The following is a 19,187-nucleotide window of genomic DNA, read 5'->3' on the forward strand; positions in this document are numbered from 1 at the left end:
GCCCAGTTCACCACTCACCCACATTCCCAAGCACCACATCTCTATATTTTTTGCACACTTCTAGGGATGGTGATTCCCCCAGTTCACTATAAGGTAAAGTCAGAACCCCCTGGAGCTCAGAGCACAGCCTGGGTGGCAGGACAGTAATTTTCCAGCACCCACCACCCCAGAGCTCAGCCATGGGGGATTCATCCAGCCCACTTGTGCTCCTGCTGCCCCAGACTGGACTGCAGCATCCTCTTTGAGACTAAACCAGCACCTTGGTGACTGCAACAGACCATTTAGGGTACAAGCAAATCTAATAAGACCAGCTGCTACTGCTGCAATGGGTAGCTATGAATTTATATTCCTCCTTTGCAGAAAATGCACGACCCCTATCCAAGAATATGGAAGCACTTTTGCTCCCCCCAAGAAATACCTAAAGCTAGTCAAAGCTGCAGGAATGCATACATTTATCCCAGCTGTGGGCTGCATCTGCAGATTAAACACCATTTGTTCTGGGTCTGACAGAAAAGTGAGCTGGAGAAAAATGTGTCAGAGACAAGAAAAAACCCAAACCAGTCAGGCAATGGCTAGTATCTAAAAGCTGATTCCCAGCACAGGTGTCTTATTTCCCCTCAGGGCTAACTCTTGCTGTTTGTGTCCTACTCTCCCCAGATGCTACAGCTCCAGAGGCAGTAGGATGGGTTAATGCACAGACTGGAGCATTAGCCTTCCTCTCCCCCTCCTCTTCCTCCTGCTAGCAGAAGCAGACCAGCCACAAAGCCACTTTCCTTCAGCACACCTCACTTATTTCCCCATCCCAGCTGTATAATGGTGCTTAGAATACCCCCAGATTATGCTTTTCACTGGACAATGGTGGACACTTGCAGGACACTGCAATTAGCAGCTGACCCCCCTCTGAGGATAACAAATGAAGGAGAAAAAGGGGAGGTGGAAGAGAGCAAATGATTTTCAGCCTCAGGTGTTCAGGCACTTCAGGGTCAAAAAAAAAATAAACCCACCCTTGTCCTGTGTTTCTGAAGGGTTGGAGAAGGTACAATTTGTACAAAGACAAAGGGAGAGACACAGCTGGATCCAACATGTCTGTACTCATCCCTTTCTTGTAAGCACCAGGGGAGCAGAAACCTTTCTGGCAAGCTGGTCCCCACCCCCAGCACAGGCTTTTCCTTCCCTTCTTGCAGCAGTCACACCTTGGTCACCCTATTAGGTGATGCCTAGCCCCACCAAACTGGGATGAGCTGCTGGCAATACCTCCATAGAGGCTGTGGAGCACATCCTTCCCTCTTCTAAAGGGAGAGACATAGCCATGCAGTGATTTGGAAAAGCAGAGACACCCAAAAAAACCATCTAACTGCTTTTGGTTAGTAATGTGGAAACAGGAGCCTGGCCAGCTCTTACAAAATACACTTTTGACACTGATCTCCCAAACAGGAACAGACTTGTTCTGGCTGTCTGTACGTGCACACACACCCACATGCACAGCTGTGAGAGGAGAACTTGGCTCCCCTGGGCTCCAGCCACCAGCACTAACCCAAACCCACCCCCAGAACCACCACTGCAACTGGCAGGGATCCCACTCTGCAAAATTCCTGGGACACCAACCTGCTGCTCCTGCCACCAGACCTGTCCCCATGGCTCACAAAGGCAGGTAGGACCTGGAAAAGTAAGGGGGAAGAGATGAGATCTACATCCATCAAGCAAGGCAGCTGAATGAATTGCCCTTTTTGAGAGCTGTGACTGCTCCAAGTGCAAATCTCTCCGAGTTTGTGACAATAAATTCCCCCTCCCCATTAATAAAATATAATAGCAACTCTGAGAATAATGGCCTATTATCTGAAGGCTTAAAATGACAGAGGCTTCAAAAGGAAAATGAAATATAGGGCTGGGGAATCAGTTTGGGTAGGGGGTTGCAACTTCTCTGCATGGCATGTGAGCAGAGCACGACAGATTTAGTGGTTTCTCAGGAAAACAGCACAAAACACGAGTGTCTTATTATTGAAAACCTATCAAATGCACATTTTTAAATTGTTCTCAGTGCACATATGTCAACTGTTTGCTCAGCTCAGAGAAATGCCCCTGACCAGGCATCCAAGCCTGCGGAATAAACAGGTTGGATGTATCCAACTCCTGCCCCTCCTACACTACAGCTGTCACGAGGTTTGCAGGTTCTGTCACCTGGAAGCAATGGGACAGGTGGCAGCAAGGACAGCAAGGATCACAGAGCACGTGCTAGTCTCTGCCACTGTTAGAGCACATGGAAAATGCTATTTTTAAATGATTTTTTGCCTCATAGAAAATGCTTAGGAAAAGTAAATTTAGCTTAAAAGGTTAACTTCACTTAAAGGCTTAAACTCAACCAAAATTTAAAAGTCTTTATAAAGTTTTGAGACCAAAAATTATGTCTGACCTTTTTTTTTTTTTTTCTCATTGAGGGGGTGGCAGTTTGGAATCAAATTACGGCTAGGTCTACATTTTATTTTCTTTTTTTTTTTTTTGCTACTTTTGCAAGATTTTGAAATTGAAGAAATGTTGTCCAAAAAGTTAATCCTGTTACCCTTTTCCTTTTAAGGATGTCATCATACTTTCTTCTCCCCTTATCTTTTGTTTGTCTCTCCTTTTCTCTCATCCTTATCCAAAGGTTCAATTCTCCAGAACAATCTCACTCAGTTACACAACCACTAACAAAAAACCCAAAAAAACACTCAGTGGTTCCCACCTTGCATGCAGTCTCTAATGCAAAAACTGCTTATGGCTTAATGATGCTCCTCCATGCTTCATTAGCTTTTATCAGTGTGGAAATCAGATTTCATTCTGAGTTTGCAGACCTGTCACTGGAATGGATATAGGAAAATGGGATATATTCCTGATTTTCTCAGTGTCGTTAGGCTTGTTGCCATTGATTTTGGAGGTGTCAGAAATGTCACCCACGGAGATTTCCAGCGATAGGAGGCTGCTGATTTTCTGATCCAGCCCCAATTAGCAGCTGCCTGATAATTGTTGACATTGGAGAGCTATGAAGTAAATTGGGGGCCTTGATCCAATGAACCATAAATAAAAATAATAACCATAAAACTACGTCAGTGCTATAAAACCTCCCACAGCGAGTGCCAGTAACGCCGCCTGGGATTTGAGACACTACCTGGAGGGGAGGGATCTGCACTTGGATATGGAACAGAACCTTTTTAGCCATCTCTGTGGAAGGGTGAAGGGTTGAGCAGGCAGGGAAACACCACTATTATCCTGCTTTGCCCCAAGTATAACCCAAATCAGGGCTGGGATGTTGTGGGTAGATCAGTCATTGTATCTCTGCCCATGGGGTCTTTCTAAAGGGCAGGTTTTAAGACCTTTTACAAAGTTCCAGGAATCCCCTCCTCGAGCCTGAAATGGCCTATTAAATGTGGTGGCAAATCCAGGGAATACCTTTAGATTTTCTTTGAGCACATCTCTGAAACAAAACATGACCCCACACAAAGAGACTTTTGCTTTGATTCACCTTTCCCATCACCTTATCTTCACTACTGCTTTTGCATGCATAAACTATTAAAAAAAGAGCATATCTGCCAAAATTATTTTCACATCAGAACTTCCTGAGTTATAATTGCCTTTTCCCAGAAAAGCAGACTGTGACAACTCACTTGAGTCAATCTCTGCTTGTAAAACTGATCTTGATCTTTGCCAACCCCTGGCTGTGGCCATTTCTTAATCAGCCACCAGGCAGGGAACAACTCAATACTCAGTTAAAAGCTTCAGTACTGAAAATCATGGAAATCTGTTCTTCTCTTTCCATCTCTTATGCCACTCTTGTGCAACTCAGTAGGGACAAGAAAGGTTCAGTGGTCTATTCAGGGTCCAGTCCTCCACACCTCTGTGGATCAAACTCTCATTGCCTTTAAACTGCAAAGGGAAAGCCTGAAAGTTTTCTTAGTGTTGCTCTAGCTTGCACAAAAGGGAAATTATAATGATTTCACTGCCTTTACCAAGCTTAACACACCAGTGTTTGCAAGGAGCTCTGAGCTCCTAGGCAGAAGCTAACAGAGTATGAAGTTATCATCCACAAACAGCCTATTGATGTTTTCTCCAGAGCAGCCAAATTAATACAATACCAAGTCCTTGCCTATGTTCTATGTAATTAATTCAACACTGAAATGACATTTCATTTAATCAAGACATATCATATCTTCTCTTTCAGCTGAAAGAAGAACTGAAGTTATAATGAAAACCGGTCAATATATCAACTACCAGCAATTTTTCTCTGTATTTCTGCAGGTCCCTGAAAGCCAAAAAAGAGCTGATGCTTTCCCTTCTTGATCTTCTTGCTCCTTATTTGATATTCCTATTGATACTGCAGTCAAAAACAGGCAGGGAGCTTCTCAGAACAGAGGAATTTTTCATTTTCATTACATTTCTTCACAGCAGAATTGGCTAAATTTTTTCCCCCCAACTAAAAATGTGTTTTTATGTAAATAAAAAATAGAATTGTCACAGGAGAGCTGACCATCTGGTCCTGCATTCTGATTCTGATGGGGATCAGCCCCAGCTGTTTCAGGGAAGGTTTGTTCCCCATCCTTTTCTGTAACAAGCCCATTTGCATCCCAGAACAGGAGGGCTTGCCTCTCCTTCCAGTTTTAAAAGGGAATTTTCAGCTTTCCAACTTTTTTTTTTTTTTTACATTTTATGAAAAATATTTTACACTGTGCTTCCAGAAGGGGACTGCAGTGAACAAGGGTTAGCCAACTTTTGTGTAGAGCAAAAGAAATTACTCTTGCACCCCCAAAGTATTTCCAGCCTTCTGTGACAAGTTTAACAGAGGCTTCCTGCTGTAGCAGATACACCAATATTTGCCATATCTTAGCCAAGATTTGATAAGTTCATCTGCCTTCATATCACACATTCAATATCCCAGCCCCTTTCCCAGGGGGTTGCTGGAATTGCCATTCTGGTCCCTGATGTGGGAAGGAACTGGAACACTGTAAACTTGCAGCTTTGTCCAGTTCATGTAAATCAAAGCACAGCTGCAAAATTTGGGAAGAGAAAAAAAGTGATGAAGGGGAAAAAAAAAAAAAAAAACCTCCCACCACACACATCCAAAATATAAATACTCCTGGCCTCCTCCCACTAGTAAATGTCACTTGACACTCTCACATCAAACCCATCATCAGCTTGAGCCTTTAAAGGAAAACCACTGCTGGGGTTGGCCTCACAAATCTGTCCCCAGTACCAATTTACAAGTAACCCCTCTATATTAATTATTGCTAAGTATGCCACAATGACACATTAAATTTGCATGCTAAAGCCTAGTTAAAGCCTGAACAAGCCAAGACCTCTGAGAAAGCGCTGCACAGAAGAGAAATGTATTGTTTTAAATAACTACCTACTGCTGAGCAGGGGCACAGAGCATATTTGGAAGCAGTAAAACTGCTGAAGAGAAGCAAGGATGTTTTGAAAACAATACATTTGGGTCCTGCTAACACTGGCACAAATGAACAAATGTATATTGAGGTTATTGTAAGGTGGTTGGTCTTGTTTAAATCAAATAAATGCAAGTGTATATTTGCCTAGTCTGGTGATCCCTGGAGGTGGGAGTTCTCCCTGCCTTGGTCTCAGCAAACATGTGGAAAATGCAGGTAGCAGAAACCATTGCAGTCCCCAGAGGCTGAGCAGTTGCAGGGAATATCCATAGCCCAGTCAAGCTCTAAATCAAGTGAGCAAGTGCTGTCCCTGTTGTGCTTTGCACAGACCTTCCCACAGTGCCCCAGGATGAATTTACCTCACAACAGAAACCATCAATGCTAAGCAAATCACTTGCATAATTACGAGTATTTGCACAGTGCCATCCATTGCAGCTGAGGTCACTTGCTCATTATCATTATCCCAATTTTTTCAATCAATGGAAGCTTCTATTTTCATTCGTGACTCATTCTGTAGCATTTGTTAAATGCAGTGCCATGCCAGGTATACTTTTAACACTTGCTCTATTGCCCCAACATGTTTCAGATGGGATGGGAAAGGTGTCTGGCTGCATTTACCCTTCCCATCACACGGGATGTTGCTATTAATTATGACTTCTGTGTCATATTAATCACATGATATTATTATTTATAAAGCAGTCCTCCACATGCCAGTTATAAAAGGATCAAATCTTATCATGCCCTGATGAATCAGAGTTCAGTATATTTTAGGTTCCCCATAATCAGCTGGCAAAGACTTGCTTGCAAGCAAGATGCTGTTTATTTTTAGGTTAGTAATGAACAAACAGCAGGAGTCCATAGGAGATAGAAAGGAAGAGCCACTTCTCTGGGAAACAGAGTGATCCTAGAGCTGCTGCTGGAAGCAGCAATGTGAGACAACACCTACTGCTCATTACATCACATCAACCAGCCAAAAAATGGCCTTTGACCTGTGGGTCACTGGCTCCAAACCCAGACAGATTTTATCAATGATCAAGAGTGATTCCCATCTGATTGTTTTTTGTGTCTTTAAGTAAAATAAATAGGAAAGTCTCACTCCAACTCTAACAACAGCCAGTTATTAGGTGCTTCAGTACTCAATAAGATTTCCAGCAGCAGCAGCCCTGCCCCTCAGAGAAGAACAAATCCTGCAGAGTCCAAGTGAGACATACTGAGGTCACCATACTCAGCTCTCTATCAGCAGCCACAGACATGAAATACTGTCTGGAATCAGCTCTAGCATCTACAGAAGTCTGAAATCCATCATTATAGTAATAATTGAAATAAATCCAGGGAAATACCCCATCTAGTCAAGCTGGAGCAAGACTGGGAAGATCCTTTCTCCCGGGAAGGAGATGTTTGAACAGTCCTAGCCCACAGCACATAAACCTTTATCCTGCAACATCATCAGGTTGGATCCTCCAGCACCCACCTAAACAGAATCACTGAAGTTGGAAAAGACCTTTAAATCCAATCTTTAATAAGGGAGGCAAGGTGATGGCTATGTCCCAGGAACCTGGCTCTTCCAATAACATCACAAATTATGGGCTTCTTGCAATAATCATGTCCATCTACTGCTCCAAGTTACTCAGGAACCTCTTGCTGCTCCCAGCAGCCCATGACTCATCCCTCAGAGAAAGGCACACACAATTAGGAGCATCTGTCAGTAAAGCCACTGACAAACGACTCTCACAGCTCTCAGCACACATACTTTGGTCCAGAGCTTTGGCAACTCTGGAGTGTTTGGGAAATATATGACCCCCAGCAGCCTCCCCCCCCAGCTTGTTTATCCAGAAAAACGTTTAATAAGGAGCTTGTTAAAAAGGCCACAGTTATAGAGCACTCCTTGTCTGTCGGGCAGTCAAGTTGGATTATGGTGCTGATCATTAATTGTTGGGGAGGAGGTGGAGGGAAGAAGGGCTGCCTTAAATTAAAAGCAGAACCAGAGCTCATTAGGCACCTAATAAACATGGAATAAAGACAAAGGCACTCAGCTCCTCCCTGTAACCATACCTGGGACCAAGGGATCAGGGCTCTCCTGCCAGTTCACAGTGCTGTTGTTCATGTTGTTCATATTTTAGATTCAATTGCAAACAAACTCACCAGCACTCACTTGTTGCCAGCCTGCACAGGTGCAGCACAGGAAATTCCCTGGTAACAAAAATAAACTTTTTTTCCCCCCAAAGCCTTCCAGGAGGAAGCACTGCAGAGTACAGCAAACTTCTGGCACGCCCAGGTCTTTCAGTGACCAGTCCAGCAAGGACATTTGGCTGAAGAGTGAGTTCAAGCTCACCTCTGGCCAACCCTTACACAGATGGAAACCTCTGACTCCAGCCCAGGTTTGCTGGCTGCTCTCCCCACCCAGCCAAGGAACCAGGCCTCTTTGTCATCCCCCTGGAGCCCTCAAGTACTCCTTTCAAGCTTCCCACCCTGTTTTCCAAACTAAGCTGGGATCCTCCTGGCTAATTCCAACAACAATAAATTCTTCAGCAGAAGTCCCAATATCTTAGTGTGTGGAGCCAAATCTCACTCAGTAAAGGGTGCACCCTCAGCTTCAAGAGCTCTCATGGGAGATCTTTGCTGCCAAACCCCAAGAGAAGCTGCAGCACTCCGCAGGTCAGTGCAGAGTGCCATTCCATCATACCACCTTTTCCCAGGGCTACAGGGAAGGGGGAAAAAAAAATTAAAAATCAACAAGAGAAAAATCGCTGACAGGTCTTTTGTCTCTGAGCTGCCTGTCACTGTGCAGCCAGAGGTGAACAGAGTTTAAAGGGAAGGATTTATATGACTGGCTTGCCAGACAAAGCTCAGATGCTTTTGCCAAGGTAAGACATAAGAAAAAGATCAGTTTCCCCTCTCTACTTTTACTCATGGAATGAAAAGCAGGTTGATTTTAATTAATTTTGCTCATGAATGAGCTGCACTCCCTGGGTAAAGCCCATAGAAACTTAACATAAGGTTAACAAAAGCAAACCTGTGAGTAGCTCAGGTAAAACAGAGCTGACACCACTGTTTCTTATGGGTTCTTACTTACAAAATAACCACAATTCACTGCACACCATCAGCTCACAGGGATCACTTTCCTCCTAGACACCACCACCTTGTGCCCTGCCCGTACACAAGTGTCAGCAGAGACAAATCTGAACCGAAATTTAATGAATCTGGCTAATTCATTATCTGAAAGACTCATGTGTTTCAGCTTTGTTTCATCCTGATTTTTTTTCCCTTCCAAGCTGAGCACACCAGATGGCCAATACCACTCTCATTGCTAGCTACTAATCAGCCACTTCCATATGATATTTGCCATGAAGAATTAATACAATTAGGTCAGGATGTAAAGACATCATATTATTCATGGCAACAAGCCCAGATTTACTTTTTATTCCTCCTGCAACTGCCTGCAGCCCGGGTGAGGTCAGAATCCAGGCCCATTTGCACTGCAGGGAGCTGAGCTGCTCCAGGTCTCACTGCACAGCTCTTCAACAGCTGCAGCTCTGGTTTCCCTTCCCTAAGAAATACAGTCACATTCAGTTTCAGAAGGAAACCTTGCTAATAAATCTCCAAGTACATGCTTAACCAAAGGATGATGCCCTTGTAACACTTCTCACCTGTATTTTTCAAGATTTATTTTCCCTTCTTTTTCAGACACTACAATGGATGCAAGAAATAGTGATAAAGAATTCCTGAAAAATGATGGACAGAGTTCTGCTGGCCAAACCCTCAGAGCTGGAAGCTCACAGAGCAGAGGAGGGAGAACTCTGCTATGCCCTTACAACCCATTGTGGTGCTCCTCCTGAACTGCTCACCCAGAAGGGAATAAGTGGATCTGCTATCTGTCACTGCTTTGTTATTTTTCTTTTTAAATAACTGTTGTTTCTTTCCTTCCTTTTGTTTTCCATATCTAAGTAACTGAAATATAAATTGTTTTTCCTGCAGCAGAGGTTAGCTCAGTGGCAAGACCCAGATTTGTCTGGGAAGGATAGATCCTCTCTGTTCCCCTCTCAGGGCACATTCCCAGTTCTCATCCACAATGCCTTTGATTTATTTTAAGGGTCCTGTTTCTCATGGTTTAAAACTGTGAGCAAAAGTGAGATTGCCCAGTGACACATGGGAGATCAAAGCTTGGCTCTTCACTCTCATAAAAACACCCAAGACATGACTTTGGCCAAGTTGAGGGTTTTTTTCCTGTTCCACAGATCCCCTGCCCCTACCAAAAACTCAAGCCCACTCGCAGGCAGCCCAGGAGCCAGGATACCTGGTGAGACCCACACAGGGCTGCTGTGCCTCTCCCAGAGCTCATTCCCCAGCAGGGATTTGCTGTCTCACCCTGCAGCCAGCATCCACCAGCCTGCCCCGAGGCAAACCCTCTCCAGCAAACCACCAGATCGCTCTGCTCCACTCCCTCCAGCTACTTGCAATTCCAGACATCTGTGTTTACTCCACGACCCATAACAGAGTTGTTTTCCCTGGAAGGGCTCCATCACTGCCTTTCTCCTGCTGCCTACCATGTGTCCCTTTCTTTATATATATATAATTTTTTTTTCTCCAAAGAAGATCTGCATGCTGCTATTTTCAGCACCCTCCCCATGTGCTGGAGGCAATTCATGCTTTGGGACACATGGCAAAGACTGTAGAAATATTTCCTGTTGGTCCTAGGAGAGGCTTCCCTAGCTAAAAAACATCACAGTGCTTCAAAGCCCTCATTCCCTATGCCCAACTCAGCACACAAGCTAGAGGCAGTCCCCAAAGTTTGCTTTTGACACAAACCAAAGGCACTATAGAGACCCTGAAAGCTGAACAAGGTCACCATATCCACTGCAACATGATTTCTAAGGCAAAATACTCTCCTTGTTACCACATTCCTGTTGTTACACAAAGGGTGTATGACCTTCCTGCCTGATCCCTTAGGGAGCAGACCAGCCAAAATTCACTGGACATGGATCTAAACCCCAAACCTATCTCTAAACAGGCAGTTCAGTCACAGCCTCCACAGCTGGCCCCATCTCCTGCTGTCGAGCAGTGTAGGGAAGGCATGGTCCCTCCCAGGAATGTCAGCCTTCACTCCTGCTCCAAACACACTCTAATTTTTCTCCTGTATGACAGCAGGATGGCCAAGTTGTCATCTCATCACCACCCAGTAGCAAGACACTAAGGGACACCAACTCACTGACCAGGACCAACCTCCTGAACTAACATCCTTCACATCCACATAAATCCTTTCTTGTGAGCTCCCATTTCACTTTGTGACCCTGGGGGAAAAAAATTAGTTTAAAGTGTTTGTCATTATTAATATCATTATTATACAGCAGGGTAGAGGAGAATGCTGAGGTAGTAGTGGGAGCTGAGTGGGACAACCCAGCTGGGTGGATGGGAGGTGGCAGGAAGGATTAGGGGTCTGCAGGGAGCCTGAGGGGGACAGTGACCCTTTCCATCATGGAAGCAGAAGCTTTATCCCTTCCTGAGGGATGAGATTCCTTCTGGCCTGCACTGAGATTTCCCCACTCCCTGGGTGAGCTGGGAGGTGCTGGGGCCAGGAATGGAGCCCATTCAGGCTCACAGGTCTGACCCCAGAGCAGCATGTGTGCACCACTCACTGCAGCATTAAACACAACCTCCACCATGGGATGGCGAAGACACTTCACTGCAAAAATCCAGGGTTCTTAAACTGTTAGTTTGTTGTGAGTTTACATACTTGAGAGGCACAACAAATGTGATTAACCAACACCACAGACCACGATAGGAACAGCATCAGGTGTGACCAACCATGAACCCCACAGTGTGAGCACTGATTGGTTCTAATAACTGTTTTACAATTATGCAACTTGTTTTTCACCTCTAGTTTAGCTGAGTAATTCCCAGAACGCTTTTCTAGTTATCCAAAGTAACAGAAGTGATCAAGGATTTTCCAAGGGCAGCAAGGCCCTCACTTTGCAAGGCCTTTCTGCTCCACAACAGCTCACCCTCCCTGTCCCAGCAGCAGGGAGAAGGTCAGCCTGGGAGAAGGGGCTTTGAAGGCTCACAGCCTCAGGTGTGAGCCTGTGACTGAGACATTCCTGCAAAACAGGAGCAAGAGATTTGTTACCTGGAGAGGGGTGATGCTTGACGAGTGATGTCTTCATCCAGCTGCCCAAAAACTGCCTGCAGGCAGCTTCTGCTTCGTCAGGGCCAAGAGGCTGAATGCAAGACTCGGGAAGGTCCTTAAGACATCTGTGAAAGAAGGAGAGGACTGAAGGGAAAAACACAAATCAGCTGGGGAAAGGGGGCCTCTCGTGTTTCGGTGTCAGCTGGCAGGAGCTGGGGAAGGCTTGCAGATCCCTCCTCGATGTGGGACCTGCAGGAACGTGTTCCCCTCCTCAGGAACTCTGCCACTAACCTGGCAGCCAGCCCTCGACAAGGGGATGGCCAAGCAGCCACAGCTCTGGAAAACACAGCCTAGGGGACCTATGGGGTCGCAGCATTTTTCTGATTTCCAGAACTTTGTTTTCCATCCAGTGGTCAGGCATTTCTGGACAGAGGATGCCAGGTTAACGACAAGCCTGTTTTTCTGAAAAACCTCGTCCAAGACAAGGCACAAGTACCCCATGTACTGCCAGAGAAAAACCAGATGGAGGATTTTGGAAGAGGATATTTAGGTGCACTGTGGCAAGGAGTAAGAGCCTGAAGGAAAACCCATTGTGCAGGAGAGAGGGGCTCCTGGGTGTCATCCCACTGCTGGAAGGTCCTGCAAGCGCAGGGAAATGAGAATATTACTCTGTGCCCTGCTCCCCTTATCTGCAAATCCAGGCTGGTTCATTACCACCACATTTTTAGAGTCAACACATGAGGTTTAATTTATTAGTGCCCATAAAATCCTTTGCATTCCAGGGTGGGAGTTCTCTGCAGCACAAACCTCACTGCTGCCAGAGCACGCCTGTCACTCCTTGGTGCTCACCAGACCACAGCAAGGCCCTTCCTGGGTAGCACCAAATCAGGATATTTTACTAGGGTGTACTTCACTTTTCCTTCCTCTCACATGGATTTTAGGCTTCATAAAATGCACCTCAGAGAAGCCCATCTCCCCACCATGCAACCACAGCAACAAGACTTGGCACTGTGCACATCCAGTTCTCACAGGGGATGCAGCCCAAATTGTGGCCTCTCTGCTCCAGGTGGGAACAAAACCAATCCCTAGTGCTGAGAGGTTACTTCTCCTCACAGTTGGCTGCTGGAGATAGCTGGGAACAGGATGGCAGCTACTGGTAATTCACATTGCCTGGCTATCAGATGGGAACAGTTTTCTAATTTGCTCCTTACCCAGCCTAGATCTCAGTCAGGGCATCACAGGCCAGAGCAGGAGCCCTGGAACATCAAAAAGAGCCAAGGAGAGAGGCCAGAGACAAGGTGAGAGACACAGGACAGGCACTCCCTGCCTGCTCTGTTCAGGTGGAGCTGTTCAGGAATACTTTCAGGTTTGGCTAATCCCCTTTCAGAAATGCATTTCAAGCCCTGTTTCTCAAGGTCCTCGAGGCAAGACAGCTTCAGCTATAAACCTTTGGCTACAGAGTGAAACTTAACCACGCTCAATTTACCTCCCCACCCGAGGGCACATCAGTCTTACACTGGCTTCTGGAGTTTCAGGTTTATGGCTCAGCAACACGAAGGACAGGAAAATGGGTGATCTTGCATCTTGTCTGAAGGATGCAAGGTCAGAGGGGTTTTCCTAGTCTACATCAGGAAGAGGGTGGTGTTATGGGAAAGGGTAATTCCACGCGTTTGCAGCACTAGAGATGTTGGGAATTTGCTTTCCAGTACATCCCAGCAGTCATTGTCACCATGTGGGGAGATGCAGAGGACTAGAGCAGGGTGAAGATGCATGAGGATCACAGGAAGATGAAAGGAATCAGATGCAGCCTTGTGCTCTACAGCTGGATGCCAGTTCCAGGTCTTCTACTCCCAGCACTCCCATTTCTTCCCCAGCAAACACATTTCCACTTGATGCAGACCCCTGAAAGCCATGTCTGGAGGCTCAAGCAACCCAGAGGACCCCAAGATTTGCACAATTCACCCCCAACCAGGCTCACCACAGGCCATAGCAGAGGGCTTAAAAGGCTCCACATATGTCTCTCATTGCTCTTCCTTTTATCCTGGTCATGCCCAGCAGGCAGAGAGCTGGAGAAGGTGGAGAGAAGGAAGAGGGTTGGGAGAGGGTTAAACCTGAGGGAGGCAGGGAACAGCCTGGCCATGGGTTTTTAGCACAGAAAGCTGCTCACCCACCCGCCTCAGGGGACTATTAGGGGACTATGGTGACTTTCATCTCCAGGTCAGTAGTTCAAATCTGGTCCAACTCAGGGACAACAAAGGTATTATGTGAAATTAATTGCTGGTCTCAAGTCCAATTCCTAGTACATGTGTGTCCACTTCAGTACAACTTGCACCAGCTAAAGGCCAGTTGAGCACAAGGGCAGAGAAGCGAGGGGTGGGGAAGCTCCTGCCTCATTCCCAGATGGAAACCCCCCTTTGGCAAGGGTCAGGGTGATCCAACAGTGCCTGTTCTGCTCTCTCCATTTCCAGAGCTATTGTTCTTACACCACATGTGCTTTAGCAGAGAAATAACTTTGAGATTTCTCCGCTTCACATACATCAACTCAATAATTCAGAGTCGAGAGCAATGCCTTTAACATGATGCTGGAATCTTGCTTTTTCAAGGAAAAACATCTGAGATAACAGGATGGAGTTAGGGAGATTTATAGGGCAGGGATAGACTTTTTGCTCCAATTTTTCACAGCCATTAGCACAACAGTCCCTCACCCAGGAGCACAGGAATAAGAACCCATCACTGTTCTGAAGCATGGCCAGGCAGCACTGCTCTGGCTCCCAGTGAGAACCAGTGCTCTCCTTTAAAGAAAGCAAATGAAAACTTCTGAGGGAAAGCCACTCACTGAGATGCTTAAAACAGAAAGTGACATATCAAAATACTTTTAAAATCACATTCATGGAAAAATGATTCAGCTTTTTTAACACAGCAGGAAACCATGGGATGCAAACAAGAACAAATTGTCCATATTGGCAAACCAACAGTTCACAGCAATTGTGCTCCAGATTGTAGCTCCACAGCACCACTTGGGACTAGGGGAAAACACACCAAAACCTGCCTTAGCTGTTCCTGGGGTGTCCTTAGGGCTGCCAGAAACAGCTGTACATACAAAAGGACATTTTTATTTTCTTCCTGGACGATGTGCTCCCAGCCAAAGGTTGAGCAATGACTTCAAGCACTCCCAGCATTTATTTTGCACCTTTAAACTGGACAACACACAGCTCTGTCCATGTCCCATTCCAAGGCAGGGCTGCTCTCCAGTCCCCAGGACAGACTCACCCCAACCCTGACACACACCAGCTCCCTCATGCTATCCAGAAGCATTGTCTCGTTTAATTCTTCTGTCAAAAATGACAGCAGATGGTCTCAGCTGGGAAATGTTCCTTGTCCCTGGAGTTACAGCCGTACCTCTCCTGACTGCTCGCCTCTCCCAATTAGGAGCAAATCTGCCTCCTGTCAGGCAGCAGTTCATTCTGCCCCTACAGCCCACCCCATACTGGCTCCCATTTAAAAATAAAAGATTGCCTTTTCTGAGCTGCTTATTGCTGCCTGCACTGACAATAATTCTGTGGAAATTGGTCGTTGCCACCGCTGATGGCCATTAGCATGCTGACCTGCTTTGACTTCGCCATCAGCTTTGAATATCAAATCAGTGATTAACGACTTCCAGTAATGACCCTGCCAGGAGCATCCCTGTGTTTCTCCAGGAAGGTACCCTCTGAACTAGATCATTACAGGAGCTTGTCATTCGTCAGCAATTTAAAAGCTGATAAGTCAGCAGCACCGCACTTGGCGACGGGGCTGTGCCGCTTTCCTTGATGTCTGTTGTGCTTTTCCTTTCTCACCAGCAGAGACAGATGAAATTCACGTGCTTATGGGCAGTATTGTTTGCTTAACAGCACCTGAGAGAATAAAATGAGGAGGATCACTCCTTACTTGCCCCCTTCTGAACCTCTTTCTGAAAGTCTCTAATATTGATCATCTAAGGCTAGGATTCAAAAACGCCACATTAAGTCCAAAATTCGTTGTGCAGTTACAGCTCAAAGACACAATTTTAAATATAGTGTCATGCACTATTTCAACAAAAATGCATTTTTCCAGCTCAAAAAAAATATTGGCAGATTAATTCTGACGGCTTAGGTGTCTATGTTGTGTAAAAAAGCGCAATTCCCTCTGTGCCTGCTTCCTCAGCATGCAAGTGTAAAACCAGAGCAAGTCCTGCACATGGCAGGGGTGATGCAGATCAGGTGCATCACTGACCAGTGCCATGCACAAAGCCAGCATTAATGAGTACAAAACACAGCCTCAGAGACAGAGACACTTTTGGTCTGCCCAGGTACCTTAGCTGCTCGTAGAAAAACAAAGCTTTAACAAAGCCTGGGCCAGAAAACCCAATCCAAGGGTTTAAAAACATCCCTTTGATACTTTTACAGGGCTTTCTAAAGAGCTCCCTGGAGCTGCATCAAGCCCAAGCCCTGCAAAGAGCAGGTGAGCCATGCTTGGAAGCTGCCTTCACATCTGCAAGTGCTTTATGGTCCTAGAGAGGAAGAAAGAGGAAGAGGGGATCCTCTAATGAGGTTATTACCAGTGTCTGGCACTGCAGCAAGGCTGTACAATGCCTGCTGCACTCCTTCCTCCTACAGGAAAGGAAAACCCTTTGTGGGGAGGATTTAAAGGGCTCTGACTGAGACTCAAAGGTACCATCTCTCAGTAGAGAGTCAGGGCCATGGAGCAGTTTGGCAGGTAAAGGAAAATTTCAGGTACTCCCAGCAAAGCAGCAGCAAAATAAACAGCAAAGAGTCTTCACCACCAGACGTGCTTGTGAGTTTACAATCTTGGCTTACCTGGCAGACTAGAGCTAATTTAGGCTTGTTAGGCTGCATTTTGTGCAGAGCCTCTCCATGCCTCAGTTTCCTTCTTATTTACAAAGGGTTAACTCTGCCTCCAAGACAAACAGAAGTTCCTATTTCCTCCTATTTCCATCTATTCCAACGGTAATAACCAGGTCCCAGGAGGAAGGAAACCATCAGGCAAAAGCCATCACTCACATCAGCACTGCCAGCAGGCCCTGAGACACAGAACAAAAAGCTGCTCCCCCTGACCCCTTTTCCCCACACAGCACTGACATGGAGTCTGATACAGCAGCGAGCACAGAGGCACCCTGAGCTCAAAGAGCATCCTCATCCTAGCACAGGGATGAGCCATATCCTACTGCAGACCCCAGAGACCCCATCTTCCATCACAGCAGCCCCTGAAATCTGTGCAGGCAGCTCTGCATCTCACAGCTGCCACTCAGCAAGGGGGAACCAGAGCCACAGCACCATCTTCTCACAGCCTGAGCCTCATTCACTTGTTGGGAAAGCACCACAGCAGAAGAAAGATGCAGCTCTGGTTTTTCGTTACAAGTAGTTGAACAAGCAGACACCCATCAGGAAGCCCTGTCAAGGCTTTCTTCTCCTACCTGCTGTTGGGAAGCTTTCTTCTGGGTATTTTTGCTTGTTTCATTGCATCCTCAACCCACAACACATCTCTCTCGGGTTTGTTTTTCAATTCTTCCACTTGCATCATAGCACATTTTTAAATCATGACCAAAAAAACCCAAACAAACAACAAAAAAAAAGAAATCAATAACCAAAACCTTCCCCCGTTCTAGCAACAGCTACTTCCTTTTCCAGCCTCCCTTTAGTAAGTTCGGTGATGAGGCAGCTTCCTCCAGGGCTCCCATCAGAGCTTCTTATCAATTAGGGTAATTGGCACCCAGCTGAGCCTATCTCCCAGTTGGGACCCATTAACACTCAATCAAGACAACCCCAGGCCCTACCCTCCTCCCCGTTAGAGCTCTCCTCTCTCTCAGAGCACAGGTCTGTGCACAAAATCCTCTCGAGGCCGTGGGGTTTTCCATCCACCCCATCTGGAAAGGCAGGGATGATGATAAAGAGTGTCACGAGCAGGCGCTGCTCTCGGGGAGCTTTGCCCATAGCTGTTCTCTAGTACTGTGCAATTAGCCTTGCCCCCGTGTCAGACAGGACAGCTCCAGCTTTTTGAGGGAAAGCTGGAGATCTGGGAATTGTAGGGAAGAGCTGCCTTGCTCTTGGTGGCATCAGGAGGGGAGTTAGTCCCTGGTGCCCTCTGCTAAGCACTAGATCCAGTATCTCATTCTTGTGAGAACAGCACCTCTGATTTTCATGGCCCTGGGTACACCTAAGTCACCTTTTCAAGGGCTTTTTCCCTTTTATCTAATCACAAGGGTCAGAAAGCAAATAGCAGTAACCCGACATGCAGGGAAACAAAAGAGCTCCATAATCCTCTTTAACCTTGTGCTTTCTTTAAAGTCTGGATTTACTTGGGTTGGCTGTTTGGAGCTGATGGCGTGGGACACTTTCAAGTGGTTGCATGAGGCAGAGGGCTGGCCCAGTTTCACAGTGTTATATTTCACAGTTTGCTGTGTCCTCTCCTCCACCACTTCCAAGGCTGCAGCCCTTCTTAAACCTTGTAGCCATGAAAACCAGAGAAACCAGCTTTCTTCTCCCCTCTCCTTGCCATGAACCCTCTCCCCACTTGAAGCTGTCAGCGTTGTGCTGAACCCCTCCAGCTACTCCCTAAACACATTTTAAATCCCCTGTCAAACCCACAGGCTCACATGGTTTGATCTACATCCACCTGTCTCCTCCAGAGCTGTGTGTTCCTCAGTTGTGCAGCCCTGAGCAAACCCAAGCTGCCAGGCAGCAGCAGCACATGTTCCTCCCTTGCTCTCCTCTGTGATTTATTTCCGTGCCACCCATCTCTCCAAACAGCACACCAAGGTTTGGTCTACTTTTAATATATACGTGAAAATACCCATGTTGGCATCTCCATGTGTGTATAAAAGCAGGGGGACAGGGAAAGGGAAATTTGTCACATGGCCTTGCAACTCAGAGCCAGCCAGAAAGCTTTTCTTCTCCCATGTTTCTGAAAATAACCGGCGCACATCTGACTTCAAAGTAATAAACAGTACAGACATTTTCCAGCCATATTTATATCACTGTAGGAGGACGCAGCAGGAGACTGGGTTAGTGAACTAGTTTTTGTCTCTGCTGCTCATGTTCTGGATGAATTGAAGCAGTACTTCCAGAAAAATTATCTGTTCCCAGGCGAAAATCGCTTTTCTTTGCCCTTTCCCTTCTGGGCTTTCCAGGAGGTTCAGGGAATTCACATCAGCCTCAAGCACTAGTCCAATCTCCCTGCTGCTCCCCTGCACACAGGAGAGGGAGGAACTGGCATTGCCCTGGGAGCTGGGCTCTCTGGCTCTGCCTGGAGCATGGATACCATCTGTCTTCAGTGTCTGAAGTAATTTACTTCCCATTTCTGAGGTGTTTGAGCTAATGATACTAATTTATGTCCAGCATATTAGACTCCTAGGGATCCTTGTCGGGACTGACCTTGTGATCACTCTCCTATTTAAGCCTGATTGTATTCTGCTCATGTTTCGAGATCAGCCATGTTCTGCCTGAAGCCCTTAATGACTGTTCTGCTGCTGTTATGGACAATCTCCTAATGGACTGTCCTGCAGCCCCACTTACAGCATCACCCCACGACTGGGCATCACGCACAGCCCACCCATGCCCACCATGCCTGGCATTCCTGGGGATGTCATGGAGGTGATGTGGGTGTGCTCAGGGTGTCCC

At 46.3% G+C, this 19,187-nt stretch overlaps 1 long non-coding RNA gene across 1 annotated transcript in view; it reads right to left on the reverse strand.

Moving 5' to 3' along the window:
• LOC146432612 (uncharacterized) overlaps nucleotides 1-17,338 on the reverse strand; it is a 32,596-nt gene extending 15,258 nt beyond the window's left edge. Inside the window, exons 1-3 of the long non-coding RNA XR_014854257.1 lie at nucleotides 16,985-17,338; nucleotides 11,533-11,676; nucleotides 1,606-1,658 (exon numbers count right to left, since the gene is read on the reverse strand). This is a non-coding gene — a long non-coding RNA (uncharacterized LOC146432612). The remainder of the gene's footprint in view (nucleotides 1-1,605; nucleotides 1,659-11,532; nucleotides 11,677-16,984) is intronic.
• Nucleotides 17,339-19,187: the final 1,849 nt, after the last annotated feature.

The sequence above is a fragment of the Lichenostomus cassidix genome, chromosome 10 (genome assembly GCF_008360975.1).
Source record: "Lichenostomus cassidix isolate B80296 chromosome 10, HeHo_3.0, whole genome shotgun sequence".
Taxonomy (NCBI): domain Eukaryota; kingdom Metazoa; phylum Chordata; class Aves; order Passeriformes; family Meliphagidae; genus Lichenostomus; species Lichenostomus cassidix.